Source organism: Macaca fascicularis, chromosome 1 (genome assembly GCF_037993035.2).
Source record: "Macaca fascicularis isolate 582-1 chromosome 1, T2T-MFA8v1.1".
NCBI lineage: Eukaryota > Metazoa > Chordata > Mammalia > Primates > Cercopithecidae > Macaca > Macaca fascicularis.
Genome location: NC_088375.1, coordinates 166877886 through 166904083, shown reverse-complemented (window position 1 = coordinate 166904083; position 26198 = coordinate 166877886). Strand labels below are relative to the sequence as shown.

Genomic DNA, 26198 nt, shown 5'->3' with positions numbered 1-26198 from the left:
CACAATGATGGAAAACATAATACTTTCTCCAATAAAAAAAAGTGCATATGTACAATTTTGCAAATAATGACAGAAGGTTCACAGATCTGTTGAAGTATATTCATAATCTCCAGATTAAGAACCACTCCTGTAGATCCTGAGGATTCAACATGAGGTCCTCAGGCCAAGAGCTGCCCACCAGATCTCAAAGTGGTGCTACCCATCCTTGTCCTCTCCACATGTTCCTTATTGGTAGTCTGGATCATGACACCAAACCTGAAGTAGGTAGTCAACGTAACTGTGCAGAATCTAATTTCCAACCTTTCAAGTTTAACAGACTCCAAATGAAGAATGTCTAAACTAGTGGACTCTGGTACCTAGAACATTTATCTGCTTGGCATTCTCAATCTTTCCTTCCTTCCTTCTGGTAGCAACAACCCTCCTTTTTATCATTTTTTAATTTTTTAAATGTATTTAATGTGGGGAGTCTTCCAGTGAAAACAGAAAACCTGCTAGACAAATTCTAAAAGAGCTGTAACACTACCCCTCCTTTTTTTTATGGGGAACCCATTCTGTGTAATTCTGGTGGGATTTACCCTCTCTCATGGGACACATGAACAGGCCTTAGCTAAAGTGATGCTGCTTATTGTCGACTGCCTATTTCTGGCCATGCTGATTCAGGCAGGCAATCCAATCTGGGCCGGTCAAGGTCCCTCCTTGGCACTTACTACTGCTAGAAGTATGGCAAAAGAGGCACCCATAGCTGTGAGAATAACAGAAACCCAGTTACTGATAGCTACCTCTGCCACCATGGTAAGGGAGAGCATGTCTGAGAATGAAGCTGAGACAGCTAAGTAAAGTCAAGACAGAGTGAAAGATACTGGCCTGATGATATCTTTGGAACTCCTGAATACAGCTGTGCCTGAAGCCCTTACTAGTATGGCCATCCTAATCATATAAGTCAAGAGACTAGTTTGAATTATATTTCTGTTGCTTGCAACCAAAATACTCCTAATAAACTTGATCTAAAGAAAAACAAAGTCCCAAAGGAAATTCCCCTTCATGGGTAGTCCTTGTGGAATTCTGGGCTCCTCTTTGATAACGACCCTAAATGAATTAAAATTTTTTCTTCCTATGACATTCTTGCAAAAAAGTCTAGGCTTAACATTATTCCCTATCATTCTCTGCACCAACAGTTATCAGTGCCGCCAGTCAGCAAATATCTCATTCTCCCCACCCTTGATCCTGTACTCCTGCTCACCTTCCCTACACTATCGGATACTACCTCTTGTAATAAGTATTAAGGTTACTCATTAGAAGAGGAGGGACCCAGAAATGGACAATAGTAGCCTAGTTTATAGTTCGCTACCATCAAATAGCGAGACTTGGAGTCAAGTCTCATGAGCCCCTCAAACTGCCCCCAAAAGGCACTGAACGTTCCAGTATAAGAAATGAACCTAGAACCACTGGGCTCAAAAGAGGAGAGAGACATGGAGCAAGGGAAGAGGATCATGCAGGGTCAATGTAAATTCTGTGTTTCAAAAGCCACAACACAGACTGAGTCACTGTAGAATGACTTGAGAATTGAGAGAAGTAACATTCACAGAGCACTATCAGGAAGTTGTTTGTTTTTCTTTCAGAACAGGGATGGTAAGTAGATTTCAACTCACGTGTCCAATCTGGTCCATAACTAAAATGCCAAGGCTCAGCATCAAGACGGCCGTGACAATCTGAAGTCCATTACGAGGTGGGGAGGGGAGGAGGGTTGTGAATATATGTATTTGTTATTTCAGTTGAAACAATTACATTTCATCCTTGGACTAAGCAAGACCAACAGAGAAATGCACACCTGAACTAGAGGGGTTTCTCTTGGACTGCACTCAGCTGTCACATCACTCGCTTGCACAGAGGCAGTCCTCACTGTTTTACCTACAGGGATGTTGTCGGCCACTCTGTGTGGCATTCACTTTATGAGCACTCTGAAGACATTTCTCTGAGCCTTGAATCATGATCAACCTTGCTTCTTCTGAGTAACTCGTGTGCTTTTATCTTCCAGCCACCGTAAGTTGTTAACGGAGCATGTTTTCCTTCTTATACTGACTGCTCGGAAGCTCAGAGGTAAGACTGTGGGACCTGACAGCAAATGAATAGCCTCTCTCCCATGAACTGGGGCCTTATTTTATCTCTGACTTCACCCCACTTTTCCTTCTCCACAGATTTCCTCCCTTATTTTTCTTAATCGCGTTATATTATACCTATGTTTAAAGGCCATCTCAAAAATCTTTGAAGACAGGTACATACATCAGATTAACAGTAATCAACATAAGAGGAAACAAACCAGATGGTGAGTGGAGGAGTTTTACAAATGCTGCCATGCAGTGGCAGGCACAGGGTGATGGCCTTGAACCAGCAATAGCCCTGGGCCAACTCATCAAGTCAGCAAATATCTCATTCTCCCTACCCTGGATCCTGTGTTCCTGCTCACCTTCCCTACCCTCCATCCCCCATGGGCAGCCAGTGCCCCTGGGCCATTCCTGAGCATCCACACCTACTCTCTCTTTAGTGCTACTGGTTGCTCTCCCTCCCTCAACTCTTCCCACCAAATCAAAATGCCTTCCACCTCTCTCTAGAACCTTGGGCTTGACTGTATGTTGTCAACAGTTGATAAGAGCGTAGTGTCTTTTCTTTCTCAAGGACAGGTACATTTTAACCAGGCATTTTGAAGAGGAAAAAACCCCATAGAAGTAATTCACTAATGGTGGAATATACTACAAAAGTAGTACAAAAGAAATTGAAAGGGAGATTTTTCTTGTAAATCTCAAGTAATTCTATGTAAGGCAGCACAGTACCTGGCACACAGTGCTCAATACACAGTAGCTACTCATTATTACTATTGTTGCTGTTATTGTTAATCCCACCACTACCATTTAATCACTCACTGTCTATTCCTTTTACCTCTACCAAGCAGGCTACTGCCCTTTTCAGAACACTGGCCGACTGGAGATCCACAATCAATTAATTCATTTTAATTATACTTATGATTTATAATGCACTTAGGGTAACTTGCAGGATGATGAGATACATGGCTTAGTCATCATTAACACTCCACCTGACAGTCAGTGACCCCAAGAAAGAAAGCCTAGCTGACATGGACCTGCAGCTACCTGCAGATACATGAATAGTCCCAGGTGAAAGGAGAAGGATCACGTAGCTGAGCCCAGCCCAAATCACCAACCCACAGAATGGTGAGATAAATAAAGCATTGTTATTTTGAGCCAGTAAATTTTGACTCAAAATGCTGGCAGTAAATTTTGGGGTGGTTTGTTATGCAGCATAAGATAACTGATACACATTGCAAATAACCACAATATTAGGGAGTGATGCTATATGAAGCCCCAGAAGCTTTCTCACTTTTAAAAAGTACATTATTTTCCTAGCTCTTAAGGAAGTTTTCTACCATGGCAGAACTATTACCTCACAATAATCACATTTAGGTGAGCTAAGAGATGGGAGAAAAAAATACAGAAATAAAGAGTAGAGCCCCAGTATGTTTTATGTTGTAGCTGTGAGCCAATTTTCATTACAACACACTACAAGGGACTGTCTGAATTCCTTGGCTGAAATAACACTCTGTTGTTTTGGATACTGCCTGAAACAAGCAGACCATCAACAGGGGCCTGGAAATAGTTTCATTACCCAAAAAAGTTTTTATTTTAATAGTATTTGGCATGTAATCATGGATCTTTATCCTGCCCATGGTCTTACAAAGGAACATGGGTTGCTCTGTTTTTTTAAGGCATAGAAACATCATAAATCATTATAGAGATTAAAGAAAAGTACAAATAAATAGACATCTCATCATAGCACTGGTAGGGAAGCATCTAACCTAGAAGTGTGAATGTCATCTCAAAAATAAAGTCAAACAGTCACTTTGTTTAAGAAATGAAGAACTTACCAGTAAGACTTTGTGTGGTCCAATGTTTTCAGGTTTTAAGTGGAATGAATCTGAAATAGAATTAAATAAACATTCCATAAGTAAATCACATTTGGAAAGGGTGTGCTTTCGATCCCAAGTGACTGCCATAACATTGAGCATTTATTCATGTAGTGAAAGATGAACAAAGCTTTTTCTGGCTCCTGATGGAAGAGCGAACATTTTTGGCCAACACAGTTTAACTTCCTGAATAGAGAGAGCATGCTCTCATCTACTTTGGGGAGTGCTCAAAATCTGAGGCCAGTGTAACTATAAATGGTAGTGTTTTTTCCAAACCTCTCCAAGTCCGGGGAAGCCTCTCTAGCTGTTGCCCTTACCTTGGTCTCTCAATCTCTTTATGCTAGGACCCAGCCATGGCTCCCTCTAAGACACCACCTAAAACACTGGTGGTCCAACATAACTTGAAGGGCAGAGGAGGAGTGTACAAGACATTCTAATAGTGGCTATCTGATCATATACATAAACACAGATTTTTGTCTTAATTGATAGTAATGAGCCTAAGGTAGTGTTATTCAACAGAAATATAACCCAAGCCACATACTATTAAAACATAATATTAAATATATTTAATAATTAGATTAATAATATAAAATTATGTATTGTATTATATATATTATAACTATACATAATTATAATAAAATACATTTAATAACTAGAACATATTAGGTGTTCTAGTAGCCACATTTAAAAAGCAAAAAATAAATTAATTTTAATATTCAATTTAACCTAATTTATCTAGAGTATTATTGTAACACATAATACAGAAATCATTAATAAGATATTTTACTTTTTTTAGACTAAATCTTCAAGATTCAGTACCTCTCAACTTGAGCTAGCCACATTTCAAGTAGTCCATGGCCACACATGGCTAGGGGCTACCATACTAGACAGCACAGGTCTAGGGAACCTATTCTTGGCCTTCAGGTATTGGCAAGGCTTCAAGAAGTCCGACGCATGTGAAGATCTTATTCACCTATTTTCCTTCTCTCAGTCATCTATCATTACTCCCATTTCATGATGTCATTTTAACAGAAATCAGACAAAATGACAGCAAATACTTATATATAGCACTTACTATGTGCCAGGAACTGTTCTTGGCATGCCCCTGTGTTACCTCACTTAAACCTCACAATAACTTTATGAGGTAAATATATTATTCTCATTTTGTAATGAGGCAACTGACGCACAGAGGGGTTACACTATTTACACAAGACTGTGAGACGGTGACAGGGATGAGATTCAAATCTAAGTCGTTTGCCTCCAGAGTCCATGCTTTTACCCACTACCCTCTCAATTAAATTTGAACAGCTCAAAATAAGATAATTACTTTCAGTTTTAATTATAACCATCAAATGATCCAAGTCTGCTCTCATGATAACATGGTTAGATAATAGCAGTGATGGCAGATGGAACAGTTACTGGATGCACTAGCAAATTAAATTTAAAACAATTTGGGATCTGAGCACAAAAACCATAGCAGGCGGGGTCGAAAAGGCTGCACCGGGTCTGGAGGTTTGTCTGGATGACTAAGGTGGTGGTGGTCGGGGAGGTTAATGTGAGGTCCACGGAAAATCTTCTTTTGGTGATTTTTCTGAGGGAAAGGCCTAGTGCTTTCATCAGATGCTGAAAGATTCTCAAACGAGTCTTTTAGATAGGTATCCCTATATCTGTCTCAGCAGGGGTAGGGAGTTAGGAAGAATCAAGTAAAAGAATTAAGAAAACACATCCTTTTCACTTTATTAATCCATAGGCCCCAAAAGAATCACACTCAGTGAGCAAAATCAGCCCGCCACATGCAAGCTTTCTGCCAAATCACAGAGACGGAGGCTGGTCACTGACATCGTAGAGCTAAGGCCACTCAAAGTGCTGCCACCCAGTCTCCCATAGAGAGCCCTGAAGCTGCTGAAAATCCTTCCGTGGCTTCCTCTAGGTTTTAGGATCAAGGCCAAGCTCCTCAGACTACTCTAAAAAGCCCCTGTGGCCTCATGCCTGGACTCTCCCTCAGGCGTCTCACTGACAGGTCCCAAAATGCACACCCTGCCCCCTTCACTCCTCTATGCCTTTGTGGATCCTGTTCTTTCTGCCAAACATGTCCTTTCCCTACAGTATCAGTGGGTCTTCACATCTCAGTTCAAAAGTCACCACCTCTGGGAAGCCTGTGTGAATACTCTCGACTGGCTTAGCAACAACTTCTCTGCAGTAGTGACAGTAAGGTAGTATTCATTCGATTCAAATGGCAATTATATACTACTATAGTTATGTGTCCCTGAAGGAGGGCAATGTGTTCTGAGAAATGAAGTTTTAGGGGATTTCATCATGTGAATATCGTAGGGTGTACTTACACAAACCTAGAGGGTACAGCCTACCACATACCTGGGCTACATGGTAGAGCCTATTGTGTTTAGGCTACAAACTTGGACAGCGTGTTACTGTTCTGAATACTGTAGGCAACTATAACACAATGGTAAGTATTTGTGTATCTAAACATAGAAAAGGTATAGTAAAAATATGGTATTATCATCTTTAAAATAGGTTGTTTTGTTTAAAACACATTCAGTTGGTACCAATGGTATTATAGTCTTATGGGACCACTGCCACGGATGCAGCCTATAGTTGATTGAAATTTCATTATATGCACATGAGTGTACTATTGGTAATATTAAAAGCTGGTTTTTTAATGTGCTAGGCACTGTTCAAATGCTTTACATGCTCCTTTAATCCCCTTAGTAATCTTATGAGGAAGATTCTTTCATTATTCCGTTTAGTAGGACAGCAAATTGAGGCACAGAGGTTAAGCCAGTAGCCTAAGGTTACATGGCTCATAAGTGGCGGAGTCAAATTGTAAACCCAGACAATTTGGTTCTAGACCTCAGACTCCATGCCTGCCTCCAACTAGGGTCCCCTTCCCTCTACCTTCATTGCCCCTGTACTTACTTTACTCTGGTATCTCCTATATTTTAAGATTTCCATTTATTGGTCTCTCTCCCCACGTTTGCAGAATCCCTGAAGGTTAATAATGTGCCTAGCTCATTCTTGTCTCTCCAGGACCTAGTAAGGTACTTGGTATATGGCAGATACTCAATAAAGACACACACAGGAAAACACTGGAATAGCACTGAAAGGATAGGAGCCAAGGCTATCAACCCAGGCCTGATAAAAATGCCTTAGGATAAAGAATCTTCAAATACAGACTTTAACAAAGCAAGTTTTGACTTTATCTTTTAAATCCAGCCGGTACCAAGGAGATGGTCACTTCCTAGGCCTGTTCAGTACCAGAGGGAGGAGAAGCAACTCAGAGCTTGGCAGACTTGCTCACACCTCCAAGTTCATCAGTTTTACTTTACTTTGCATGTAGAACTAAGTAATAACGTGCTTAAGCAATAGCATACCCAGAGTCTTGGCTGGCCATTATCAAGGACTGCCAGAAAAGACACATGCTAAAAAATTTCCTTTGGCTGCCTGGACATGGCTTGGATATTTCTACCCTGGAGTTCCAGGATATATTTCTTTCCATTACTAACTAAACTCCCCTCGGATGCCTATGGAATTTGAACTTGTAGAAGAATACTTTCCTCTAACAGTGAGAAAGGCAAAAAGTTTTAAGATCTAGAACATACACTGATCTCTAGGAAGAGAAGGAGCTCTCTCTAGCCTGGTCAGAGATTGCATCAGGATTGTGGCCCAGCCTACCCACTTGCAGATAAATACAGCCAGCCATAACATCCACCCTTTATACTGCATCTAGAATGTAAAAGAATCCACCACCTTCCCATGTAAGTAGATGGATGTCAGCATCACTTGTTATTAACAACCAAACCATAAATCTGTATTGACTCTTGCCATATCATCTCCTTACATAAGAAATAGTGACATTAATTTAGTTATTATTGAGAGGTCTACTGAATGTAAATCATGTGCCAGGGATGGTTTTAGGTGCTGGAGATGCAGTGGTGAATGAAGTATAATTACATTATTGACTTGAGGCCCTTACATTGTAATGGGGGAAAGCAAACAAACACGTATGCAAATAAGTAAATAAGATCATTTTAAACAATAAGTTCTACAATTTTTTTCATACATGCAAGGAGTGAAGTGACCTAATGAAGAGTTTAACAAGGTTTCTTCAGCAGCTGTAGGGAGGAGCATTGAAGAGGCAATAGCGAACAAATGGTGACCAAGTGTGAGGCCATTTGATTGTTCAGGTGAGATACGGTACCTCAGATATAGAGAAGTAGATGAATTCAGTATAGGTTCCAGAGGTAAAACAATTAAGACTTGCTGATGAAGTCGATACAGGGGGTCAAGCAACTCGGTCAATGATGGTTTCATTTACTCAGGGAGAAAACAGATTGAGGGAAGAAAAAAAAATCAAGAATTCTGATGTGATCTGGTTAACTTTGAGACATCCAAGGGAGGATGTCAAAAAAGCATTAAGAAGTCTAGAACCATGCTGTCCAACATAGGTACATGTGGGTCTTTAAATTTAAATACAATTAAAAACTTACTTCCCCAGTTGTATGAGCCACATTTCAAGTGACCAAGCAGCCACAGAGGCAGCTACTCTATGGAACAGCACAGGTACCATATGGTTTCACTTGCAAATTCTGATATGTTATCTCAAAAGGCAAAAACAGATGTAAAAGGGCTTTTGACACACATAAAGGACCCTACTGTAGGGATAAAAGGTAAATGCTCCACAAAGGTGGGGCATAGTTGAGGGAAATAAACCCTATGCTTTAAGTCTTACGAATTTGCCTTTATTAGATGCTTGGAGGGCTACCAACTTTGTAAAGTAATACTATATGTGTCAAAGAATTATAAATTCATTCCTGAGCTCCAAAGGTTAAAAACTGTGGGTTAAAATGCTGGCATTTTGCCCCATTGTACAAGGGCTTCTGTCCCAGAGAATGGCACACCCCAAAAGGTTGAACCGGCCTACTTTAACCAAATGGTACCACCCCATTATCTCCACCTTGGGACTGGCTCTTGGCTGGAAGAGCTGGTCTAGGCTGTTCATCAGGAGAAACTCTTTTTACCTGGCTACTGTCCTAATCTACAGAGAGTTTCTGAAGACAAAGTTTTGTTTTCAAATGAGGAACTGGTGGTATATATACTCAACTAACTTGTAGATGAGTTGGGGGAAAAGTATTCTGATAATGCCAAAGACAGTATAAATTTTAAAAAATACACATAGATTCCTATTTCATCACACTTTAAGAGAATAAGTGAAAAAGAGTAAACAAGAAATTGAAATGTTATACTCAACATAATTTTTTTCCCATTTTTGTACTGAAAGGACAATCACAGTTTTAAAAGGATGGCAAGCTTCTTTGGAATTTACCCATATTTCCAGCATCCTAGTGCTGCTATTTATTTTTGCATGTTACCTTTGATAGAAACATGTGCTTTTATGTGACTATGGCCATAGTTTATACGGTATTGGTAGTAAAGGCTTTGGAATTGGGCAGATCTAGGTTTGAATGTCGGATCCTCAACTAATGAGACGCAAGTCCTTGAACAATTTATCTCTAGTGCTCAATTTCCTAACATGTAAAATGGGGCTAATATTACCTTTTGTATACACTTGCTGTAAGGATAAAAAAAGAAAATCTTAGCACAGTGCCACTAGGACAAACTCCATGAATTACAGCTACTATTTCTTTCTAAAATTTCACTTTAAATATTTTAGTATTTCTACACATAGACAGAAGTGTTTCATGTTGAAAAGCCACAATTTCCTAAATCAATCCCCTAATGCTGGATAGTTAAGTTACTGCCAGTTTTTATTATCACAAACATGATTACATTGGACATCTTCATGACTTAGCTTTTTCATTCTTTTATCTTATTTCTCTGGCTTCTCTAAATTCCTAACAGTAGAATTACTAGCTTTTGCTTTTAAAAGGATTTTTATTGGCTGGGCGTGGTGGCTCACGCCTGTAATCCCAGCACTTTGGGAGGCCAAGGCGGGTGGATCACAAGGTCAGGAGATTGAGACCATCCTAGCTAATACCGTGAAACCCTGTCTCTACTAAAAATACAAAAAAATTAGCTGGGCATGGTGGCGGGCGCCTGTAGTCCCAGCTTCTTCGGAGGCTGAGGCAGGAGAATGGCTTGAACCCAGGAGGCAGTGGAGCTTGCAGTGAGAGGAGATCGCGCCACTGCACTCCAGCCTGGGTGACAGAGCGAGACTCCGTCTCCAAAAAAAAAAAAAAAAGGGGGGGGATTTTTATTAGCATACAATATCACCAGCAAAATAATGCACAGTTCCTGAGATCTTCATATTTTATACATAAAATAGTATTAAGACTGTTTTATTTTTTATTTGTAAGAGCATTAGGATCAACATTTTTACATGTTTATTAATGGTGTGTCACCTTGAAAAACAATAATTTTATATTTTTTGGTTATTCATGTACTAGGAACCTGATGTTTTTCTTGTAAGTTTGAATAAGTTCTTTGTAGTGCACAGTAATCAACAGATAATATATACATTTGCCACAAATAGATTCCCAAAACTTATGCAAGTAAGTATGAAAGTATCTTTTCACTTACATAGCATTTCATAAATAATGTGTAACAGCTATATTTTGTATAAACCTCAAGAGATATGGTACTGCTTCTTGGCAAAATGTTTGGCTTTTGATTGAATTTCAAAGTCAATTTATATCCACGCTGATGGTCATAGCAACCTTGTGAGTGAACTGGGAAGTATAACAGTGTTGCCTGTACAGCAGAGAAAACAGATCCAAACAGGCCAGGGGACTGAGACAGGACCACTGAATCCTGCAGCTGAATCCCTCTTTCTCTGAGTCACAGGACCCCTTGTGAAAGGAAGCTTACAAGGTAAAAGTGAAGAGACGTATTTTGTGCAAAATGGATTATTATTCAAAGCACCAATTCTATATTGTTTCCTATTAGAAAGCCTTTACACACAGCATCCAAGAACCATGTTTACTTCGCTGGAGGATCTCAAGAAATGCTAGCATTACTTCAGCAAATTTACTGTAACAATGGCTCACAAAATGGATCTACCCTCACACAGTTTTTTATACAGACAAAATAATTTAAATAACTTAAACCTAAATTAAGTTTTAAGTTATTATTATTATTATTATTTTTACCTGGCATAAATACCACTTCTTCTCCCAAGTATTCCCTCATTCTTTGGCTCAATGAAACCACTCTTCTCTTAGAATTTCTACAACCTTTTTCACCTCCTACTTTTTATCACAGATATTTGGGAATGTGCTGCACTTCTCTTACTGGGTGGTAAGGTCCCCACGGTCCATATTTTAGTCGTATCTCCTAAATCACCTGGCATCTTTCTCTGCATGGAGGAGCACTCGTTCAATGTTTTACAGAGACATGGGGGAAGAATTTTCATAGTTAAGAGACAACAGTTTTTTAAAAAATGTAATTAAAATAAGAGCATTAAAGTACAGGTTGCACTAACTGTATTCTCTTTGCTACAACATTCCTTATTTTGGCAAACATACTATCATGAGACACTTCTAATGCATTCTTAGGCTGGAGGCCTGCATTAGCCAAATAATACTAAACTACATTAAACAGAATGTCTAAGAATGTTTCCAACCATGTACAAATCTGTATAAATACACAGCTATATCTGTGATGCTTTTATTTGCAAATTCAGATATAACTTATTTCTCAAAAATTCACTGTGTATACACACAGACACACAGCACACAAGCACTAAAGTCTTGGTCAGCATTTGGGAAAAACTCAGATAAAAATATGGGACATCTGTTTCCTAATACTAGGAAAATTCACAGGAAATGATTAATGTTAACTAGGGAGAAAGAAATAATCTGGATTGAATTATGAAATGAAAACATCCAAAATTTACAATTGAATACAGTATAGCCTGTGAGCCATGAGATCTTCAAAACTGGGGATGATTTAACATTTTATTGAAATACCTGTTACAGTAGAAACATTGTTATTCCGGATACACACCAATAAACAAAAGTGAATACCCCAGCCTACACAATACTTTCAGATTCTGTATCTCCCCGCGGACATTTATGTAACCCTTGGCAGTTGAGGTTAGCTGTTTCGTGTGTATTTCCATAACGTGCCCAGTGCCTTGTGGGACAAATTAGTACCTAACACTAAATTGGACGGTGGTCCCCAGACAGAGAGGATTGGGGTCTTTTGAGAAAGATCTAGCATAGCTATATCTCCCAAGGTGAACTGGAGGGACAATGATGGACAGCCACAGAGCAAGGCCAAAGAAAACTGTAGAAGAGGGTCTGTAGCTTGTTAGCTCTTCCACCATCCTGCTGCTTATAAGTGTCTCTGAACCTACTATGTGTTTGGCAATGTGGAAGGTGGTAGGGACAAAACAGAGAACAAAATATAGTCCCTCTATGGGCCAGATGCAGTAGCTCACGCCTGTAATACCAGCACTCTGGGAGGCTAAGGTGGGCAGATCATTTGAGGTCAGGGGTTCGAGACTAGCCTGGCCAACATGGTGAAAACCCATCTCTACTAAAAATACAAAAACAACAACAAAAAACTAGCCAAGCATGATGGCAGGTGCCTGTAATCCCAGCTACTTGGGAGGCTGAGGCAGGAGAACTGCTGGAACCCGGGAGGTGGAGGTTGCAGTGAGCAGAGACTGGGCCACTGTACTCCAGCCTAGGTGACAGAGTGAGACCCTGTCTCTCCCTTCTCTCTGTGTGTGTGTGTATGTGTATATATATGTGTGTGTGTCTATATATATGTATATATATGTGTGTGTATAAATATGTGTGTATATATATAGTCCCTCTCCTCAAGGAACCCACAATAAGTCATATAAACAACTCATGAGGCCACCATAGCTCCAGTGGCAAATAATCTAATTACAGTAAGGACAGCTAACTCTGAGAACACTAGGGGACACTTATACCGGTCTGGAATGATCACAGAAGGCTTCCAGGAGGAAGCAGGGTGGAAGCTAAACTGTACGGAATGACCAGGGTTTACCACAAGAGGAAAGGAGGGAGGTATAAGTAAGGTAGAGGGAAAAGCTCGTGCAAAAGCCTGAGAGGAAGTGAGTCCCTACACACACTGGGGGATGCAAAGAGCTTGGTGCACTGGGGCAAAGAGTTCTCAAGTGGAGAGAGTCCTTATTAACTAACAGGCAACAGCCAGGCAAAACCTAAAGGAGGTAACTATAGTGAAAACCACAGGACCAATGGAAATGACCCAGAATCTCTAGCATCTTCACATCAGAAAGAGTTATCACAGACAGGGGGGACAGCCCAGGCCCTTTTGAGCAATAGACCTCTAGAGAGAGAGAGCAAGAAGATAAACTGTACCATGGCCACAACCTCATCAGAGTCAATGCCGGTTTCCAACTCCAAGGAAAAACCAATAGCCAGCTACCCAACCCAACAAAAAGGAAGAGTGAGCAGGCCTTCTTCACAACCCTAAGAGGAGGGCAGAATTATCTCCATTTTACAGGTAAGCTGCTGGTTTTAGAAGACAGGATTTATCAATATTCCTTTCTGTTGATCCATCCAGCTTCTGACTAGGAAAAACCAACTCATCTTGCTTTGACTGGGACTTCCTAGTTTTTGTACTGAAAGTCTCATGTCCCAGGAATCCCCTCAGTGCTACGCAAGGCAAGATGGTTGGTCAGCCTACTCAGAGTTTGTGACGTACATGAAGTGGGCAATGGGATTATGACACAGCTTTTTGTATAGGAACTGGTGCAAAGTTACACGTGACCGACCTCCCAAGCTAACTTGGATCCTCTGAATGACGGAACCTTTTGGAATAACTTAGTGACTTCTCCAAGGCTCCTATATTATTTGCCATAATTTACACTGAATAATATTTGCAAAGCAAAAGCCTAGCTGAGGGCTTAGTGATTACTATCTGTGTGCTAACATCAGATAATTGCATACTTCACAGCAATCAGCCCGAAGAGTCGTCTGAAATTAGTTGTTGTTGTTAACTGAAAGTTAACCAAACAATCTTTCAGCTTTAACTTTTTTGATTTGTTTTGTTTTGAGACAGTGTCTGGTTCTGTCATTCAGGCTGGAGTATAGTGGTGTGATCAGGTCACAGCTCCCTGCAGCCCCTATCTCCTGGGCTCACACAATCCTCTTGAGTTTCCCTAGTGGCTGGGACTACAGGGTCACTTCACCACACCCAGCTAGTTTTTGTATTTTTTTTAAAAGAGATAGTGTCTTGCTACGTTTTCCAGGCTGGTCTTAATCTCCTGGCCTCAAGCCATTCTTCTGCTTGAGGATTCAAAGCATAAGGATTTAAGGCATGAACCACTGTGTCTGGCCGGCTTTAACTTCTGACATTGAAAATCTTCCTAAAATAAATTAGTTTACTTACACAGGAAGAGTAGTATACATATTTTCATATATCTTTGTTAACCAGGAATCCTACCATGCCTTACTTATTGCAATGGCTTACATTCTTACCGTTCGACAGATTTAAGAAGGTTTAGAAGACAACAAGAACGCATTATAGTTTCCAATAAATACAGTCACAATAGGATATTACTTTGTGGCAATATCTGGCAGGCAGAGAGTGGCTGACAAATCTTTATAGAATGAATGATGGTGGGAAAGTGGCCCATACAGAACTACAAAAAGGAAAATGATGAGGATAGTGAATGAGATAAAGGCTATACTTGTGCTTTTGCTACAGTGCTGTTGACTAAAGCAGCGGGAGCTCCAAGCTGAGGCACACAGTTCTTGTCCAATAAAAGGAAGCAAAAGCTCTTCAAGAGCAGTCCTTTCCTTACAAGGGTGGTAATGAATAAAATAGGTGACATGGCCTTCGGTCTGCAGAAGATGCAGAAAGACTTCAATGGAAGACCAAGGGCCCGCTATTAAGTCCTGATTCAAAAGGCATCCCCCCAGGAAGCTCAGGAAATGTCATCCAGGCTAATGCTCTTTGGTGAGAATCCTGACATAGGAATGGATGAAGATACGTGCCTTAGAATCTTTCTCCGACAAAAGCAATGATTTCTAACACATTTTTGGTTAGCTTTCGATGAAAAGATATTTCTAACATCTAATCGTGTTTGAATGGAACTATATTTAAAATACCTTTCATTAGCCTCAGAAAACTAAAAAAAAAATTAAAGAGTAAAATTTAGCAGTACTTTTTACTGGTGATATGTAACTATGAGTCCCTCTAAAAATTCTGGTTTTATTGGAGTAGTCTAGGTAACTGAGATTTTGCTATATATTGAAAATAAACATTTTGCCCATGAGGTTTAGTTCTCTAATGCTATTACTCTTTTTGCTGACACCTTTGCATCAGACATAGAATCACAGAAGACATATTCAGGTTATGTCTGCTGTAGAGTCAGGCGGCACAAGCGGGCAGGATGCAGCCAAGGGCATTGCCCTGAGCCTGGATCAGAAAAACAAGAGCCGGAAGGGTTTGTTTCCACTCTGCCAGACCTTTGGTGTAGATGAGCGCACTTCCCCAGGCCTCGGACTCAGAGGAAGAAAATGAGGAGTGCTCATCAGGTGAGACTGTGAGCCTCCCTCCAAGACCTGCACATTCACAGATGTGTGAGGTGGGTGTGCTATAAAGTATCCCACGCTGGTTTTGGGGCTTTGACTCCACAGAATAGTTTAGTCTTAAACTCTAGCTATGAAAATATGGATTAGCAAAGAAATTTTTCTGTCATTGAAAACCAAAGAAGTAAGATATACAGATTCTAAGGACTTGCTCATCTTTTCCTGTATCATCAAGAGATCAACAGCTTATTAAAAAACAGAAACAAAACACTCGTCTGTGTTCAACACAGTCCACTGAAAGCCATAACTCAACAGGAAGACTATTCTGAAGAAAATCAGCATATCCAGTACAACCCACCTGTTCTTACACTTACCACCTGCTTCCCGGGTAAAGCCATCTTTGCTGCCTCTATTGTAATATTAGTTTGCACCCCCGCCCTCCACCAGGCATCCTTACAGATCTTTCCATTTTACATACATTCTGAACTACACAGACAATCTATTGCCCATCATTTAGGGAAATATACAAGCATATAATCACTGTACTAGCCAAAAAAACTTTTTTTTTTTTTTTTTTTTTTTTTTTTTTTTTGAGATGGAGTCTCGCTCTGTTGCTCAGGCTGGAGTGCAGTGGCACTATCTCGGCTCACTGCAACCTCTGCCTCCCAGGTTTAAGCAATTCTCTTGCCTCAGCCTCCTGAGTAGCTGGGATTACAGGTACATGCCACCACCACGCCCGGCTAATTTTTGTATTTTTAGTAGAGACAAGGTTTCTCCATGTTTGTCAGGCTGATCTCAAACTCCTGACCTCGTGATCTGCCCGCCTCGGCTTCTCAAAGTGCTGGGATTACAGGTGTGAGGCACCATGCCCAGTCCATACTTTATTTCTATATGTATTTGTTTTCCTTCCCACAAGAATTATCTCTTTACTTGAAGCGCCCTAGATTGTTAATAAATGAAAAAAACACTCTGGATGTACTTAATTATATCTAATTTTCTAAAACTGAAATGTTCACAGTGGCTCAGGGGAAGGGTAACGCAAGAGTTAATTCTGAAATTCAGTTCTATTTATCTTATTTGTCAGAGCCAGCTTTTATTCCTGTGAACATGTCTCTCCTAATACCAGGAATAATTGTGGATACTGATGATGTAAATACAGTTTTTCTTAATCTTTTAAAATTCGCACTCATTTCTGATAACCTTATCATCCCTAATCAGATTCTGATATATCCATCCTTAGGTGTCTTAGGAAACTGTGATATGTATTTCAGTCTCCTTTGCTGAATTCTCTCCTTTTCCTCAAATCTGATGACTCTCAAATCTCTATCTCCTATCTCAGCTTGCTCTTTGAACTCCACACATACTTGTCTGACTGACTTCTTAATATCTCCCCTAGGATGCTTAATAAGGCATCACAAACAATTGTGCCCTGGCCACAATCACCTCCCACACTGCTCTCCCCTCTTGGGGCCCCCAGGGGACATCAATGGTACCAGGAGGACTCCATCATTCATGCCCTTGTTCAAGCCAAAATCTTCATTCATTTTTGGCTCCTTTCTCACCAACTGCATATCCAATCAATCTATCAGCAAATCCTGTCAGCCCTGCCTTCAAAATACCTCTAGAATCCAGTCACGCATTGGCATCTTCTCTGCTCCCATCTGGGCAAACTAGCAGCATCTCTCGCCTGGATGACTTAAAGAGTTCCCTCTGCTGACCTGGGCTTCACACTTGCTTCCCTCCTCAACCCCCCACCTAGTCTCCATCAGTCATTACTTCCTAGCTCAAAACTCTCCAACAGTTTCTCAGCATACTTAACACACTCACTCACATCCACTCCTTGGCCCATCAGGCGCTATGAGAAATGGCCTTGGCTCACTGTATTCAGCCACACTAGCCCCTCTTCTCCTTAATCTGCCAAGCAATGCTCTGTCTCGGGGTCCTCACACAGGTTCTTCCTTCTGCTTAAACTTCTCACAGACACTGTAGTCCTACACATCTCACTGCCTCACTTCCTTCAGGTCTCTAGGTCAAGCGCTATCTCCTCAGAAAGGCCGTACTCTCTCTTCCCAGACTCTGCTTTGGTTTTCTTCTTGGTATGTAACCCTTCCCCCTTCCTGGCACTCTATTTTCTATCTATTGAATTATTAGCCCTCTCCTTCACTGGAATGTCAACGCCATGAGAAAAGGATGTTGTTTGTTTACCGTTGTACTCCCAGTGCCTGAGGCAACGCCTGACACAGGCTAGGCATTCAAGAAAAAATACGCATTTTTTTTTGTTACTGAATGAATGAATGCATATTCTCAACTAGGCAGAAATATTTTATTGAACTTGATTTTCCTGATGTTCACATTATAAAAATAAATATTTTCCCTTTCCCCAAGTGAATCATAAGATAAGGCATGATTTTTAAACTACGTATGCCTTACCCCTTAGATTCTGATATCTGCCCATCGGGGTGTCTCAATATAGAAAACCTCATGGCTACATTCTGAATTTTTACTAAGCATCTGGCATGTTCTGTAGTCTTTTACCTCTAACTAAAGCCTTAAGGCTTTATTACCTTTAAAAAATGCTTGCAGAATTAAACTAATAAAGACATTGTCTGCCTTACTTGTGGCAGTGGCAGCTTTTTTTGTTTTTCCCCCAGTAGTATCTGAATAAGGCTGCTCAGATTTCAATGCCAACTAGTTTGTCCCACAACTTTTGTTGTTTGGGCCCAGCAGCCACAGAAACACTGTGGAATATTAAGATAACTCCTTGGAAGAGACTAGAAGGAAGTTCAGGCCCCTTCTGCCAGGAGTCTCCAATACATTTGGGTTTTCTGGCTGCCTGGCCAGTATTGGTGCTTTTCAGAAGAGCAGTGTTTCCTTCATGAATGAAGCCCATTTATCATGACACACTCAGTGGACAGAGTTAGCTCCCAGGGGACAGCCACTCTCCCAGCCTCTGACATTTTCCCAGTGTGACAGTGAATACCACCCCACAGAGACCACTATTGCTCTGTGAATTCCACCTTGGACTCTTAGCAAACCTCAGCTTCAGCAAGTTCAGTCAACTGGAAATTGTCTCCTGTGTCTTTTCTCCTTTTCTTAAAGCATAATCTTTCTGGATCTTTTACATATAAGACTTTGGAATTATTGTGTAAAAACAAGATGTTCTTAATCCTGACTCATTTGAGAAATGTCAGACTCAGCTTAGTTCAAAGATCTGGTCAAATTCTAACATTAGTGATAACATAAATAGAAAACACAGATGGTTATCAGTTCTGCCCTTTTACTTCTTTAATAAATAAAATGCAGCAAATCATCTGCAAGTCTTGGTGAACTTTGATTTCCATGTATTTCTTTAAAGCTTAAAAATTTTGATCTTTGTGATGTGAAATCTTATTTAATTGTTTGGGAATTTAAGTTGTTAGGTGGTTTGTCCAAAAGAAGAAAATGGTAGATATCAAATACTAAGTATTTGGTCATTCAAGGCAAAAGCTCCCACTCAAAGCACTTTGATTTTTTTTTTTTAAACCACAAATCTGGCCTCCTAGAATGTTGTGCTTGTGCAGTTTAACTCTGGACTTCATTCCACTGCAGTCTGCATCCCTCTCTGGCTGTGCAAGTGGCTTTCTTCCGCTATTCTCTGAATACTGAACTTGGGAAGAGCCAACATAAACCCCATGCTGGTGACATTCTGAACGACCCCCAAATTCCTGCAGTCTTCTGCAAAGCTTCACCGCCAACCCTCCTCCCTGTCCCCTCCTTCCTCAAACACTGTTTCACGTGTTTTTCTCTTCACTCACTTTGTTGGGGAAGTATTTTGTTAACAGTTCTTTGACCAGTTTCCGCACACAATTTCTGGCATTAGTCACTGTTGCAGCTTTTTAGAGGCCTACCACTGACTCCAGAAAATATTTCTCTATTTGAATTCGTTTACTCTTTTCTTTTGCCATCCAAAACGGAGCGGGGGGATAAACTCTCACGGAGAGACATAACAGTCACAAAAATCTTTCTACTCTGCATAAACAGAATCTTAAGGCACCAACTGGGGGCTCACAAATCCTGAATCCCTTAACCCAGATAATAAAGTCTTACAAGTAAACCATATCCACTAAACTTTAATGTTGGCTTTTACTTTCCACTTAATTACTTTTGTGAAAATGTGGCCAACATAAAGTTGTCCATCCACCAACAGTCCTCAACATCTCTTTGCTAGCAGAACCTGGGCTTGTTGGAATAGAGACCCTGTGAGCTCAGGAGAGATGGGAGCCATAGTTTAAGGGTGGGCCTTTGCCCTGCTCACTCCAATGAGGTCTGAGGGGAGATGACGGGAGAATGCTGGGGAAGGATTCCGCTTCCTCACAGAAGCCAGGGGTAGCGTGACCCATACCCCCTTGATTCCCAACTTTGAAACTGGTCATGAGGCACAGAACCGTGACGGCCATTTGATGACCACGAGAAAGCATGTCTCAATTTAAAAAACTTAACACAACAAAGACGGTGGATCACAGAGATGAAAAGAGCGTAAGTCTTTCATGCCAAAGAGCAGAAGCAGCTGCCTCCTCCAAGCTTTATGAAGATGTAGAGAAACAACTCCCTACTTGTTAGGGACAAATTAGTCCAGCTTTTTTGTTACTTATAGTCTTGATATATATGAGATGACAAAAGAAAGGCTTCTTAATTTGGTCTAATGCAGAATTGAGAAAATGTTTGTTTAGCAAACTTCAAGCTAATAGGGCAAGTATGACTTGCTCCAGCTATATTTATATTATTTAGTACAGAGGCCCTTCGGCTTTCTCAATGCAGAGTGGTCACTCCATCCATCTGTCCAACCAACCAACCAATCATCCATCCACCCACCCGCCTATCCGCCAACCCATTTCTTCTTTTTTTCTAACAACAACCAACTGCTGAGCCAGGCACTTCACTAAGCACTGTAGATACAAACAACCCAAAGGACAGAAAATACGATACCCATTTTAGAGATAAGGACACAGGTACAGATGGTTTCAATGTTTTTCCTAAAACCTAGTCTACAAGTGTAGAGTCAGGATTCAAATCTAGGATGTGTGAATTTAAAGGCCTTGCGCTTTTTACTATCCCATGCAGCTTCAAATGTTAGTAATCTCCTTGTTGGCCTGATTTAAAAATAACAAAAACTGCACTGCTTTTTAATATTCTGCAATTTTGACTGTTCCCAACTCTGCCATCTGCAGTTAGTTACACTGCACCCTTTCTTGACATTTGATGTACCCAGACCAAAGGTCCACTTTCCACCTAGAAGTCTGACGGATACCATGCCTGCAAAATGGCAGCCCACCATGATGATCTCTTTTTCAACCGCATGCACCTTGCCTCTGCAGGCTGCTGTCTGCACCATGAGTCAGAGACCTTTTCCACCTTGCTTACCCGTCCTGAGTACACTCTGTGGCACTCACTAGGTTGTCCATACATATCTGCTGATTAAATGTATGAGAAAAAATAAGCCAAAGAATAAGATGCTGTCTCAGGAAATCCTGAATGCCAGTTCTCAGGACTCTTAATTTAATGAGTTGGTATCACTTCAAAAACCTTGGCAGAGAGTCCCATTCCAGAAGGTGTTTAATAAGCTGCTGACTAAGCTCTCTGGACACCAGGTTTATAGCAAATATGTTCTCATCTGTGAAACACTGGAAACAACCCAAATATCCAGTATTTGGATGAAAAGTTGAACCAATGGCCACTTATCAGTGCAGGAGTTTCTTTTATTGCCATTACAAGAAAAAGGATGTCGAGTGTGAGGACACAGGAAAAGGGCAACACGAATCAAGGTCAGATGCAAAGGCAGGAAGACCAACAGAGAATAATACACTGACTCCAGTTATGCAAAAATATGCACATGGAAACCAAATGGCATGAGAATGTGAAGCTGAACTCACAAGAATACTTTCTTCTACATGTACAATAAAAATTCAGAATTTAATAATTGTAAACTGGCTCTTCTTTCTTCTGTTTAATCTCCATACCCTTCTTATGATCGATGTTACTGAATTCTTATGAAATGCAGGCTCACAATTTAACATGTGACCGATTTAGAAAAACATGTCTTCTATATGCCTATGATGAAAATAAATGCCCTACTGACAAAAGACATCCATTTATTTGTCAGGCTAAACATATCTATTTATTTAGATCTATTTATTTGTCAGGCTAAACATATACTACATTATTCCCGGTGTCTGAATGCTGTGTGTGTGAAAAGCCCAATACACACATACTCTTTTCACATTGCACATTCAGATAACCCAATCTTTACTTTTCAAGGACAACCATTCCCTGCTGAGACTGGCACACTCAGGATGCTTTCTGCTTGAGGCCTGCATTTCCATACCTTTCTTTTAGCTAACTCTGGTTCGTTAAAGAATTCCTGAACTTGAGTGTACCTTTCTCAAATAATAACAACGAGTACCACTTATTATTTTACTACATACTAGGTATGTCTGTAAGCACTTTCCTATGAGCTCATGTCAATCATGCTTTCCAGTATGACCTCAAACACAGATTATATGACAGATAGTAGGCACTCAATAAATACATATTTACTAGTTGGGTTATGCTTTAGTTCATGTAACTCTCATGTCCACATTATAAAAGAAGTATTATAATTATCCGTGTTTTACAGATGGGGTGCAGATAGGTAAAGTCAATTGCTTAATGGCCAATATTTTGCTAAGGTCAATAGAAATAGGGTAATGTTGTTTTGTGTTGCTATAAAGTAATACCCAAGGCTGGATAATTTATTTTAAAAAGAGGTTTATTGGGGTCACTATTCTGCAGACTGTATAAGAAGCATAGTGCTGGCATCTGCTTCCGGTTAGGGCCTCAGGAGGCTTCCACTCATTGTGAAAGGCAAAGGGGGAACAGGTGTGTCACTTGGTGAGCCAGAGAGCAAGAGAGATGTCAGGTTCTTTTAAACAACCAGCTCTTGTGTGAAGTAATTAAGTGAGAACTCACTCATTACCATGGGGAGGGCACCAAGTTATTTATGAGGGATCTGCTGCCATGACCCAAACATCTCCCACTAGGCCCCACCTCCAACATTGGGGATCACATTTTAACATGAGATTTGGAGGGGATAAACATCCAAACTAAGACAGGTAGTCAGCTTCCTACCTCAGCTAACCACATTTCAATCCCTGGCTCATTTTCAATGGGATTATACTTTTATGAGTTAAAAATTAAGTGATAAAACACAGAAAATCATGCTCATCAGAATAAATTCCAAAATTATTTTTCTACTCATACCTAACTTGTCCTGCCATTATGATACAGGTTCTTGAAAGGCAGAGATCCCCTTCCCTTTGTATGTCAATGGAAGGTGGAAATACTCTCCCAAAATGCCTCACCAAGTACGACACTAGACCGTTCAGACCGTTCAGAGGCAAGAAGTCCCATGGCTTGTTGAACACTGAGATTCAAAAGCATAACTGAGTCAGGCAGGACAAAACTATAAATTAAATCACCTGTGAAAGCAAAACAACTCAAGTATGAACTACACAAAAATAAAACGTAACCCTCCACACTCACTCTGTAGAAGCCAACTAGCAGTGTGCAGCTTAGGGAAAACAGTCCCTTGCTGTGATAGTTCTGACTTTTAAAAAATCCCAACTTATTTCACTCAAATTATTTCCAGTTAAACTCTCTACACTTTGCCAGAAGAGGTTCTGACCTAGAAAATAGGATGGGAAATGGGAAAAATAATGATCGGTCCAATTCCAGTCAACCAGGGCGCGACATATCCCTATCATGGCATGTACATAGCATTTAACAACAGAACCATCCCCTTAGAGCCAAGACCTTCCTCAGGTGACAGCGCCGGCCAGGCTTACCAAGTTCTACCGTAAATAGGGCTGAGGTGACACGCGTCTCCACTGGCACCACTGGATGACCACGGTGGCCTCAAAACCAGCCTCTCTGGCTCAAATGCCCTGTCCTCAGATCCATCCTACTCATTAAACCAGTCCATCGTACTCATTAAACCAGTCCCAACTACATTTTTGCTCCTGTGTTCAAGAACCTATAGGAGGTTCCTTTCGCTTTCTGCCTCAGTCTGCCCTCTCCTGTTTGCTTTCCAATGCCCTACACCAGGGGTTTCCAACTCCCAGGCGTGGACTGGTATCAGTTCGTGACCTGTTAGGAACTGGGCTGCACAGCGTGAGGTGAGCGGCAGGGAGCCAGCAGTACCACCTGAGCTCCGCCTCCTGTAGGCTCAGCGGCAGCATCAAATTCTTACAAAGCATGAACCCTGTGGTGAACTGCACATGCAGGGGATCTAGGTTGTACACTCCTTATGAGAATCTAACTCAACGCCTGATGATCTGAGGTGGAAGTTTCATCCCCAACCCCTCTGTGACTGCTGGCCATGGAAAAATTGTCTTCCATGAAATTGGTCCCTGGTGCCAAAAAGGCTGGAGATCACTGCTGTATTGAAATATTATTAGAGAAAAGGAAGAGAAAAAGGTCAGACAGAAATTATGATGTATTTCCATAAAGTTACCCTAAGTCTTCCTGCCTACCCTTCCCCCTCTGCCACCTGAGACAGCAAGACCAACCCCTCCCCTTCCTCCTTCTCCTCAGCCTCTCACCGTGAAGATGTTGAGGAGGAAGACCTTTATGATGATCCACTTCCATTTAATAAATAGTAAACCTGGCTGGGTGCGATGACTCACACCTGTAATCCCAGCACTTTGGGTGGCTGAGGCGGGCGGATCACAAGGTCGGGAGATCGAGACCATCTTGGCCAAAATGGTGAAACCCCATCTCTACTAAAATACAAAAAATTAGCCGGGTGTGGTGGCATGAGCCTGTAGTCCCAGCTACTCGGGAGGCTGAGGCGGGGGAATTGCTTGAACCCGGGAGGTGGAGGTTGCAGTGAGCTGAGATCATGCCACTGCACTCCAGTCTAGCGACAGAGCAAGACTCAGTCTCAATAAATAAATAAATAAATAAAGTCAATATATTTTCTCCTCATGCTTTTCTTAATACTTTTCTCTAGCTTATTTTATTCTAAGAATGCATATAACATACAAAATGTGTTAAGTGACTGTATATGTTATTAATATGGCTTGTCAGCAGTAGGCTATCGATAGTAATGTTTTTGAAGAGCCAAAAGTTATATGTACGTTTTTGATTGCATGGGGGTTGTAATCCCTAAACTCTGTGTCGTTCGAGGGTCAACTATAGTTAGGAACGTGGCTACCCATTTTTACCAAATAGTCTGAGTCTGCTTCCCTTAGCAGAAACTGGGCCTTTTAAGAAGGGGCTTATAAGGCATGGCAGACACGTTTATTTGTCTCTCCAGGGAGCTGCTCTTCTTCACATCTTTACTGTACTTAGCATAATAAATCCCCAGGCGCAGCCATAAACAGCAGAGCATTGTATAGTATTCTACAATCATTCCATGTTTATTTGTTCTGACTTTGTATCTAGTTAGATAGTGCCAATGAACCCAGACCACAGTGACGTTCATGAATAAACTTTGCTAGAGGACTTAGTTTTCACATGTATACCAGCAACTAGCACTGTTTACAAACAGTTCTATTATAGTACTTCTCAAACTTTTTGTTCTCAGGACCCTAAAAAATTGATAATCCCAAAAGACTTTCAATTATTAGCTTAATCTGATATATAGTTAGAAATTGAAACTGAGAAGTTAAAAAATACTTATTAATCCATTAAAATATAATAGTAATAAATTCATTACCTCTTAGCAAAAACATTTATAAAAACAATGTTTTCCAAAACAGAAGAAATTTTAGTGAAAATTGTTTTACAGTTTTGTAACTCTTTAATTTCAACTCTCTTTGCACACCTTTTAACAGGAGACAGCTGTTTTTTTTGGTTTCTGCTTCTAAATCCAATTTTTGTGATATGTTGTTGTCGTTGTAGTGTATGAACAGTCTGGCCTCACACAGATATAGATGAAAAGTCTTTTAAGATATGTGTGGATATTTTTCTTTGAAACTAAACCAAAACTTGATAAGTAGAGGCTTCTTACAGGCTGGCTGAAAGCCTTTCAATGAACTTCCTGCATTCTGCTATATTAAAATTGATTAGTCTCTGTTGCATTGGAACAGAACTTTAACCCATGCAGAGTTTTTAACATCGCACATTGTTCACTGAAAAATATTGGTTCACTGAGTTATACAGGTTTTCCAAATGTTGACATATTACATTACACAATATTGAAAATGTACTCATTAATGTCATCCCTGATCTTATCAGCAAAGCCTAAGTATTGGGAAGTGGTCAAGCTCATGGTGGCAGATACAAGTATTCCAAAATTCCGAGTTTTGCTTGAAAGCATTATTTTAGCAATAAATATAATCATTTTTCTTGCAGTGACAGACTATTCTTTTTTGAGAAACTGTCTGCCAAATATCCAAGTCTGAATAATCAGAGCTTGTCAGACATTTTTCCAAGTAAAAGCAGTGTCAGGTGAAAAGGTGGCTAGTTCAACTTGCAACTGAAATAATCACACAAGTATTTTTCCTTGAGACATACTTTATTATCAGCAGAAGAGCTTTAGTTTCCCTATTATGTCACACAGAATTTTTTAAAAGTGCTCTCAAAATTATAAGACTTAATTTCTACTGCTTCAAGGACATTTTTAAGTGAAAATGGCATTTTGTTGTTTTTGAGTGTGTGGTGATAAGGGATACGACTACTGCCTTGTTTAATTAGCAGTT

The 26198-nt window shown here is 40.4% G+C and overlaps 1 protein-coding gene and 1 non-coding gene across 9 annotated transcripts in view; both read right to left on the bottom strand.

Moving 5' to 3' along the window:
- The window catches only part of GNG12 (G protein subunit gamma 12), a 129767-nt gene that overhangs the window by 72175 nt on the left and 31394 nt on the right, over positions 1–26198 (bottom strand). For all 8 annotated transcript variants that reach the window (XM_065520527.2, XM_005543071.5, XM_005543069.5 and 5 more), the window contains one exon: positions 3935–3984. The gene's annotated coding sequence lies outside the window, so the exon portion shown is untranslated. The remainder of the gene's footprint in view (positions 1–3934; positions 3985–26198) is intronic.
- LOC123571041 (U7 small nuclear RNA) lies at positions 462–522 on the bottom strand. Its single transcript, XR_006695218.1, has one exon. It is a non-coding gene; the product is annotated as a U7 small nuclear RNA (small nuclear RNA).